We start from the raw sequence: 10,048 nt of genomic DNA, 5'->3' as shown, positions 1-10,048 counted from the left end.
TAACATCACCGGCTACTGGAGCATCAACACCGCCCCCTCCGGCCACACTCATGGAATCCCCCTGGACACCCTGCGACTCGCCGACACCCTCTGCTGTCACACTCTTGTCCGCAGTCTCACTAACCACTGGGACTCTACCGCTACCACGACCACGTCCGCATCCATGACCACATCCGCGTCCATGACCACGACCAGAAACAGCATCCTCTCTAACCATCTGCACTACCATGAGCAGAAGGCTAAGCACACAATAAACAGAACACAAAAACAAAAACTCACCGTGGAATCACAATGTAGGCTCGAAGAATATGTTCTAGGTCTCCATGCCACACACAATTGACTAACTCACATAATCAATCAAGACATGCAATCCCAGACAACATAACAGAAACCTAGTGAACCCAAACCTAGAACTGTAAGGGCTCTAATACCAAATTGAAACGACCTGACCCTTTTTTTTTAATAATAAATAATAATAATATAAATAGCTATGACTAGTGGTCCCATAGCCACTAGCCACCTAACCACAATCACAAACAACAGCGGAATAACAATACCAATTAATTAACCAACTGAACCAATAATCTAATATTAATCCATAAAAGAATAACCAACAACCAATCTTAACCATTTCAATGTCAAACAACAGGAAACCAAGGAACCGGCAACCTAATAAGTTCTAAAGACCCAACTCTAGCAACCTAGCAATACCAGACAACATCCAATCGAGTCCCTAGAACATCTTCCTCTTCATTGCCTTGATTCCACGATCACACTTTGCCTTTACCTGCACCACAAACACAAATTGAGATGCATGAGTATTTGATAAATACTCAGTGAGGCAATCCTCCCATCTACTGGGCTATACACACAAACAATAAGATCTCTCATGGCACAAACAACAACAATAAAACAAACCAGGAACATGAACAAGTGACTCGACACGATCCAGTTACTGTCAGAATGGTGTCGACCGACACTGGACATCTGGTGTCGACCAACACCACTTGGGTGTCGACCGACACCTACTCGACACCCCCAAAACCCTAACGGTGTCGACTGATACCTCCACATGGTGTCGACTGACACTCGCTAAGTTCCCGAGCCGTCCTCGCGTTAGTGTCGACCAACACCACATTGGTGTCGACCGACACCACTGTCGAGCAGTGATTTCCTTCGAACAGAACCTCCAAATCTCGCCTCCAAACTTCTCCTCTTCGTCCCACACAATCCTAGGAACGAATTCAAGCCTCAGGAGCTACGAAAAACTCACAAACAACCAAAAACAAACAACCAAACAACACACAATATCACAGAAACATAGATCTTAGCTTAGATAAGCCATGGTCATACACTCACCTTAGCCAACAAAGAGATCTAAGCCCAAAGGACGAAGCTACCACCACAGAAACCTTCCCACCACGTTCATAGCCTTGGATCTTCACTCTCACAGCAAGATCTCTCCAAAAATGCCTTCAAATCTCACAAACTCTCACAAGAACTCTTAGAAACTGTTTTCTCCTCTCTTTCTCTCTCAAAAACAACCAACGGCGACCAAGACAAAAATAAAACACGACCTAGGTCGTTTTCCCACTTAAATATCTTGGTCCAATGGTTTTTCCTAAACCAAACCGGTCCAAATTGATAATTAAATCAATCTGGTTGAACCAGAAATAAGTGGTGTCGACCGACACCACATGAGTGTCGATCGACACCCACCCCAAAACGCAGAGTTTTGGTTCGCGGGCGTTACAGCGTCAGCGTCGACCAATACTGGAGGGTGTCGATTGACATCATGTTTGTTGGATCACAAGTGGTGCGATGGGTGACAATTGACACCACGTGCATGTGCCAATCGACACTGGAGGAATTGATGGTGAATCGGAGTATTCGTGGGAAAGTGTTGTCTATGACTGGACGGAATCAAATATTCCAGCCCACCTCTCTCGTTACTCGGTCGCTAGGGATGGTTGGTTGTGCGACTCAGTAACTAGATGAGGTGGTGTTTGGTGTATTTGTGGAAGTTTTTGTAAGGAGTGATTTCTACACCGGTCTTCTCGACGGAATTATGGGGTTCTGCTGAGATCGTTTCCCGTGGATCCTGGGCGAGGATTGGCGGAAAATTTTCATTTTTGACAGGAAAGTTTTTTATTTTCTAAGGAAAAACATTTTTCATTTTTTGGGAGAATTCATTTTTCAAATTTGATGACTGGACATTCTTTTTGTCACTCAAAGAAAAATATAGTTTAGTTATTTTGTACATAAAATGAATATTTTTTAAAATAGACAACATGTAAGGGTATTTTTTTAAATAGACAACATGTAAGGGTATTTTTGAAAATAAACATAAAAAGTGAGTATTTTTAATGCCCCTAAAAAAAAGTGAACTGAATAAACATAATTAGCAAAAGAAGAAATAAAATAATATCTCATATTTGGAAACCTAAAAATATCTTAATATATTTGTTTACTAGGTTTGAACCCGCGGTACACTGCCGGACGAATCAATTTTTTTTTTTTTGAATACAAATTAAATATAATTTATGTATCTACTAAAATATTATTAAATTAGTATATTTTTTTTTGTTTTTATTTTGATTGTGTTAAGAGTTTTATTATTTTAGAATATTGATTTATAAAACAGTTTGTGTGTCTTTTTTTTTTCTTTTAGTTGTTGTTGAATTTAGCATTTGGTTGTTAATCTTAGTTTTATAATTATAAATTTGAAATATTAGTTTCTTTGTAATTTCATTATCTAAATTTCCATATATTTTTTTGTTTTACTTTGTTAGTGTAACAATTAATTTACTTTAAAATTTATATTAAAATTTATAGTCTTCATATTTATATATTTTTTCAATCGACCCTTTAGTTTTATTTTATGTTTAATGGACTTCGTTTGGATTACATAATTATCTTCGTATTGGGCCAGCTTAGGCCTTTTTGTTATTAACATATTGAAAGAAGGACACATTTTGTAAGCAAAAAAATATAATATTATAAAATTAACACGATGAGATATAGAATTGGGAACGACACCCTCTGTTCTTCTTTGTTCATTGTTGTAATTCATTTCTCACCCTCTTCTTTTCATCCAGATTTAAGAAATTAGTTCTCTATTGCGGGTTAAATCTTCTGAAACACTCCATCGATTTGCAGTAAATTGGTTTCAACGGGAGTTTTATTGGAATTTTGTTAATTTCTCAATCAATCGATCATCTCTGTAAGCTGCTTCCAAAATCTTTGTGAATCATTTGTACTTCACCGATTTCTACAATTTACGGCTGTATAGTGTTGACCTCTCCAATTTTTAAATTATGAAGTTGTATAGATTAGTTAAAATTCCGATTGTGTTGTATGCTTGCATTCATAGCAAAAATTTGTTTAAAATAATCGTTTTAGTTGACTGATTTAATCTCTAATAGTGTTTTTTTTCATGTTTCGGAGAAACTGCAGGATACTCTAACTTTCTCACAGGCATACGAAGGTCATAACTTCCGCTATGTAACATTTTCAGCTACATAAACTAATTTGTGTTTGTATTGACTTACTTCCTGTTTTTCTAATCCGTGAGAGTTTGTCATTGTGTCAGAGATAAATAACAATAAGTGTTTTACACGTTTGAAAATATATATTAACTGGACTTAATTGGTTCTAAATATTGAAATGCTAAGTGGATGTTATATTTTTGCAGGTGACCTGAAAAACATCATGTAATTACAGAAATCAACGGGTGGGAAGTTTCATCATCATATAGAGGAGCAGCTTAATTTTTAGAAGGTTCGTACATTACCATCAATGTTACCTCAAACATATGTTGTCCTTCGATTCCCAATTGTTAGTTGCCTTCTTTGAAATATTTTCAGTTTCTGATTCCATGAAAATAACTGAAGAATCTCTTCAAAAGTAAGATGTCTAGCCTCTGAACATTTAACATTCAGATCAAACCAAGCCCGAATTAGTGGATCTTGATTGTTTTTCATTTTTTTTTCCCTGGAGAGAGTTGCAGAGAATGGTAAAGCTTAAACCAAAATGTTTAATTGATCACCTTTCTCCTGGAGTGATCCTGTGTTCGAACAGGTTGATTAGGTCTTTCTTGATAAAAGCATGGATTTTTGTTCCCTGTATATGGCATAACAATACGTTAGGATCATGTATATGAATATAAAATGTGTATGTGTAGAATAATAAAAGATCTTTGTAATTACTTGGACATCAGCGAGTACCATGTGGAAGGTTTCACCAAAGAGTGTGGTATTTATTTTCAGGACCCTGACTTGCACCTTCCATGAAGTCTTGAAAGGCTTGATGTCTCCGGGAAAAGCGTAGGACACAGCCATTGCGAGGTATGTCTTTGAAACTTTGCTTTCGAGAAATGCTGAATGTGTGATGATTTCGTTTATGCTTTTGATGAGGATATTTATAGGTGAATGAGAGAGTTCATGAAAAAGAACAAAATCTTTGATACGTTTAACAGAAAAGTTTATTCGCTTATTAGGTTTGATTTAAGGGAAGTTCAGATTATTCTGTACTAACATTAGATTACGATGCACTAATTATTGAAAGATTGATTGAGCGATGATCATGGGAATTTGGTTTATTAGATGGATGTGATAAACTCGTGTTTACTGTGGTCATTAAGTGGGTTGTTTTGTTTACGCTTGGATTTTCATATATTTGCAGGCGTGATTGTTTTGGGTTTCGTAAAGGCCTTGATATTAATGTGTAGCCCAATAACAATGAAGTCGGGTTTCTTTGAAAGAACGCGGATACTTCACTAAACGGGTCGGGTAATCTCGATTTATTCTTGACGGACGAATTTGCCCTTCCGAATTTTGAGAAACGTTTTAGATTTGCTGGAATTGAGTGGCAATTTGAGTAAATATATTGAGGATTTTGGACATTTTCCCAAACGTACTCCTCTTTTAATTATATAGAGATTGTAATTTCATATAGAGATGAGTATTTACAAAAAAAAATTCTTGTAGGATAAATAATGAGAAATTGAAATCTTTATATAATTGTGGTATTTTATTAATTAATTAAATAATTTTGGGACATTTTCAAAATATCCGTTTTTTATATCCTTTTACAAAAATAAGCTATTTTATTGTCCATTTTGAATAATACTGTTTTCTATATACAAAATAACTAAATTCTAAACACTAAGTTTCAAATACTATACACTACCCCTCTAAACCACACCCTAAATATAAACTAGAGACCCCAAACCTTAAAAAAAATTCTAAAATTTAATTTCCCATAGTGGAATTGTGTAAAAGTGGGAAAAAATGAAAATGGCAAAAAAAAAATGTTATTTTCGAAAAAGAAGTATCTACAAAAGAGTATTTCTAACAATTTCTCTATAATTTCCTTAAACCCTTTTCTACTGAAATCTTTTTTCTTTCAGAATTAGCAACTTAAAATTAGATTTAGTATTTAATTTTCTAATTTCTAATTTTACTTAGGAAATTATTTTACATTTTTATAAAGTTTAAAACAATTATTTTGACTTAAAGTTGTATTAGAAACTAGATTAGGACCCGCCCGATGTGCGGGTTTAGAGTTTTTAAAATAAAATTAAAAATTTAACAAAGAATATATATAATAAATATTTTTAGTAAGTAAAAACTATCTATAAAAATAAATTGATCCACTGAGTTGTCCAATGTGATTTTGGTGTAAATGGTGCGGCTATGCGGTTGACTATTAATCATGTTTTCTTTAAATGCCCTCGCTCTTGTGAAGTTTGAGATTTATCTCCGACTTTTGTCTTGTCAGAGGGTTTTCCATATGAGTCAGTCTACTCGAATTTGGATTTTGTTTTCTGGAGGATTGCCTCTCAACAGGATGATTCTGATCAACTTCTTCAATTATCATAGAATTTATGCGCAATCTGGAAGGCCATAACTAAAAAAAAAAATCAAATTTAGAGATCGAGGCGAATGAATAATTGCTCAGGCTTTGGGAAGTTAGCATGGGAAGAGGCGCTGTCTTTTACGGCGGTCATGTCAGCTCCATCTCCGTTTACGGAGGTCCAAATTTCATCACCTGGTTGTCAGATTAATGGTTATTTGAAAGCAACCAATGTACATTCAGGATTGGGCTGGTGGTGTTGTGTTGGTGAGGAGCGAACCTTGTTGTTAGAGGCCAAGTGTCTAAGACGGAGCCCTCCCTCTATATTCGGAGTTAGAAGCGTTGTTGTCAGTCATGGAGCGGATACGTGCTGCAGGGATCGCTTGTCAACATTTCGAGACTGATTGTGTGAGTTACTCACTATTGTGCAGTCTCTGAAGATTGACCGTCCTTCTCCAACCTGCTCGATGAGTTTAACTTGCTGGAGTCCTTCCTACTATTCTATATCTCTTGGATCCTCCGTGCGTCAAATACGAAGACAGATTGTCTTGCCCGTGCTTCGCGTTCTCTTATCTCTGAAGTTTCTTTTGTAAACCTCTTCCTTCCAGCTTGGACAACTAACCGAGGAAATTCTTTTTAATTTATTGTTTGGTTGAAAAAAAAGTAAATAGATACACTTTTAGTTAAAGACAATAGTTGTAGATATGTTCAAAGTTAAACTTTTAGTTAATTTATTGTTAAATTTAACAAAGAATATATATTTAATTATTTTCATAAGTAAAAACAATGTATAAAAGTAAATAGATAAACTTTTAGTTATAGTAAATAGTTATTTTTTTGTTTTCTGTAATACACTAATGTATATCCATTTACAAATCTACTATATACATTACCACTAAAAATGTATTTGTATACACAAATATATTTTACTGTTAAAATATACTCTTTAGTCTTTATTACTATCAACAAATTATCTTTATGAACACATTAAATAACCTATTATATGTCTCTTCACTTTAACATTTTTATAATTAAAAAAGGCATATATTAATATTACATACTCCTATCTTATATATTACAATAACAGTTTTTTTGAATAAATTATTTGATTGGTGAAAAAAATATGAGACGATTTTTTTTTTTTACTTCAACCATCTTTTTCTTAGAAACAGTAATTAATTTTATATTTTCACAATCATTTTTTTATCTTATATAAAAAGTAATCAATTTTCTTGTAAAATTAGCAACTTAAAATTAAAATAAATAAACTATATTTAAGTTCGAATTTTATTTATATATATAATTTCCTTATAATGATCTTTTTAAATTTTAAAGCTGTTTAAATTTTATAATTTTCTTATAATTGCTTTTTAATATTTTAAAAACTTTTAATAGTTTTGTTTTACATTTGGAAGTTTACAAAGGTTTTTTTTCTTTAAAAGATTTTAAATAAACTTAGGTTTTCTTTTCTATATTTTACTTTTATATACAACCTTTTTATTGTAGGTTTTGAATTTTTACATTTTTATATTTTTAAAATTTTATTAAATTTAGAATTGACATATGTCAACATCTGAATGATATAATTGACACATGTCATGATCTTGTTAATTGGTAATTTTGTCATCAAAGTTTCTATAATAAGATATATTTTTATTTTAAAATTAAAATTGCTTTTTTTGTTTACCTACATATTAAAATATTTTTTTTACTTTTCGAAATTAAAACTGTAAAAACAAATTTACTAACTGAAATTTTCTTATAATTATCTCTGAAAATTTTAAATTTATTAAAATAAAAGTTTTGTATTACACATGAAAATATCTTTTATTGATTGACACATGTCGATCACACGAGTTAGTAACATTAAAAACCAAACTTTTTTTTTATATAATAAGATATATTTGTTGTATATTTTGTAATCTCATACGAAACAATTTTGATACTTATCCTACTAATTTTAAAAAGAACTATACTGACATTTTAAGAAATTCATCGATAATTCATATACATTCATTATTTATCCTCAAAATTTTTATGCTATACTGAAAAAGAAGAAAAAATTGAAATTAAAAGTTAATTTAATAATCCCAAGGAAAAGGAAAGAAAAATATAGGCATACTACGTAAAAATATGTTGTAAGTTACATAAACATTTTAACTTTTTGAAACAAATTTGCCTCATAACTAAATTTTGACCCAAAAAAAAAAGAGAAAATATGAGAAAGTTTATACAATAGCTGCTTATCTTTACTTCATAATATAAAACATCCTCATAGTAAGGAAAACACCTCATCAGAAGTTTATTTCTTACAAGAAAAATACAAAAAACCTTTAACAATAGAAAAAAAAATAATTAATGTTGGTGTAATTGAAGAAACTATTTTCCTATGATACAATTTAGTTGTTTATATAGAGATGAGTGTTTACATTCCTTTTCTTTACGATGAATAATTGACTGTATAATTTCTTTAGTTGTGGTATTATATTAGTCAATTATATGTCATTTATTGGTCACCCCTTTCTCTTGTAGAATTAGTAACTTTTGAGTTAAAACAAGTATTATGTTTGTTTGTAAATACATAGTACAATTTTTTTTATATTCTAAAAGTTTTTATTTTTATAATTATATTTTAAAATTTTTAATTTGTTAAAACAAAAATTTATATTACACATGGTAAAATCTTAAATCAATAAAATTGACACATGTCGCGATCACATGAATTATACAAATTTTGGAAACCAAGTTTTGTATATCTTTAAATTTAATTCTTCTACTTTCTAAAGATAAAAAATAGATTTTTTTCATTTATAAAAATAAAAAATTTAAATTCAGATTAATAATTTGACATATCTTATTATATAAACCTTGGTTCTCAAAGTTAGTAAGTCACCAGATCGTGACACGTGTTAATTTTAACGATTAGAAATCAAAGTTAAAAACTCAATAGATCGTGACACGTGTCAATTTTAATGATTAAAAATTAAAATTAGAAAATTCATCAGATCGTGACATGTGTCAATTTTAACGATTAAAAATCATAGTTTTTAAGATTGGTAAAACAAAACATAAGATAATTGTAATCTTATTATATTAAAAATAAAACAACTAAGATAAATATATTATCTGTCATCCATATCAAAGTTTCACTGTTACAAAGATTCTCAACCACTACATGTTAAAATAAATATACTATGTGCCATCCATATTTGGTCGTATAATTATAATATATAATCTAACACATTAAATTTTATGTCTTTGTTTGCACAAAAAAATAAATAAATGAATTTTATGTCTCTATGGTTAGCCAATTTTAGACACTAAGTACTGCAACAAGATTTGTGAAGGCACATGCGAAGAAAACAAAGATTATGAAAAACCAATTGGCAGTTTTAGGAAAAAAACTTGAATTGAAGTCTGAATTAATATTTTTATTATATTAAAAATCTTATTATATAAAATTGGATTTTCAAATTAGTCATTAACCTGATCATAACATGTGTCAAGTACATTGATGGAATGTTGACACGTGTCAAAAAAAATATTATTTTTCAAAACAGCTAATTAAGAAAATAACATCAAATCTAAATAAAATTTACATGTTTATATCTAAAAAAAAAGTTAAATCAAAAAATAAAATTAACAAAACTAATCTATTTTTCATTGTACGTTACTTATACTATATGTGTTTTCTCAATAAGATTTTGACATGTATAAACAAAAAAGTAATTCACTAAGCATGTATATTATTATTAATAAATAAATAGTGAATAATAAATTTAAAAAGAATAACATAAGTTATGTCAAAAAAATATTATTTTTGAAACATATTAGGACAGCTAGTTAAGAAAATAACATTATATCTACATAACATTACATGTTTATATAGAAAGTTTTGATCTTTGGTTTTTTTTTTCTGATATAATTTTGTCGATCTATTGCGTGGGTCTTTGATTCGTGCAGGGTTTTTAATGGAAACTATCAGATGCAATGAAATGAAATCGAAGTATATAAGCCAGCTAATTTAATCGAGGATAGAGACACTGATGGAGGTTCCAAAAATGATTCTAAAGTTAGTAGCATTATAAGTTGGTCGTTGATGTTTTTGGTCAAAATTTAGAGTTGTATTTTCTGAATAATGTTGATGATTCCGGTACTGAAACAAGAACTGTTTGATCGAGTAGTTGAGAAG

The 10,048-nt window shown here is 30.8% G+C and overlaps 1 long non-coding RNA gene across 6 annotated transcripts; it reads left to right on the top strand.

Annotated features, from left to right (window-relative positions):
* The first annotated feature begins 2,979 nt into the window (after window positions 1–2,979).
* Window positions 2,980–5,021, top strand: LOC104791088 (uncharacterized). Of its 6 annotated transcripts, none has more exons than XR_768869.3 (5): window positions 2,980–3,223; window positions 3,457–3,487; window positions 3,695–3,780; window positions 4,269–4,346; window positions 4,684–5,021. It is a non-coding gene; the product is annotated as an uncharacterized LOC104791088 (long non-coding RNA). The 6 variants fall into 6 exon arrangements; XR_768872.3 differs by having other exon boundaries at window positions 3,004–3,223; window positions 3,448–3,487; XR_015561985.1 differs by having other exon boundaries at window positions 3,008–3,223; window positions 3,457–3,504.
* Window positions 5,022–10,048: the final 5,027 nt, after the last annotated feature.

This window comes from Camelina sativa, chromosome 1 (genome assembly GCF_030686135.1).
Source record: "Camelina sativa cultivar CO46 ecotype springtype chromosome 1, ASM3068613v1".
Classification (NCBI taxonomy): domain Eukaryota; kingdom Viridiplantae; phylum Streptophyta; class Magnoliopsida; order Brassicales; family Brassicaceae; genus Camelina; species Camelina sativa.
Note: the sequence above shows the minus strand (reverse complement) of the source record. Positions and strands in the feature narration are given on the sequence as shown.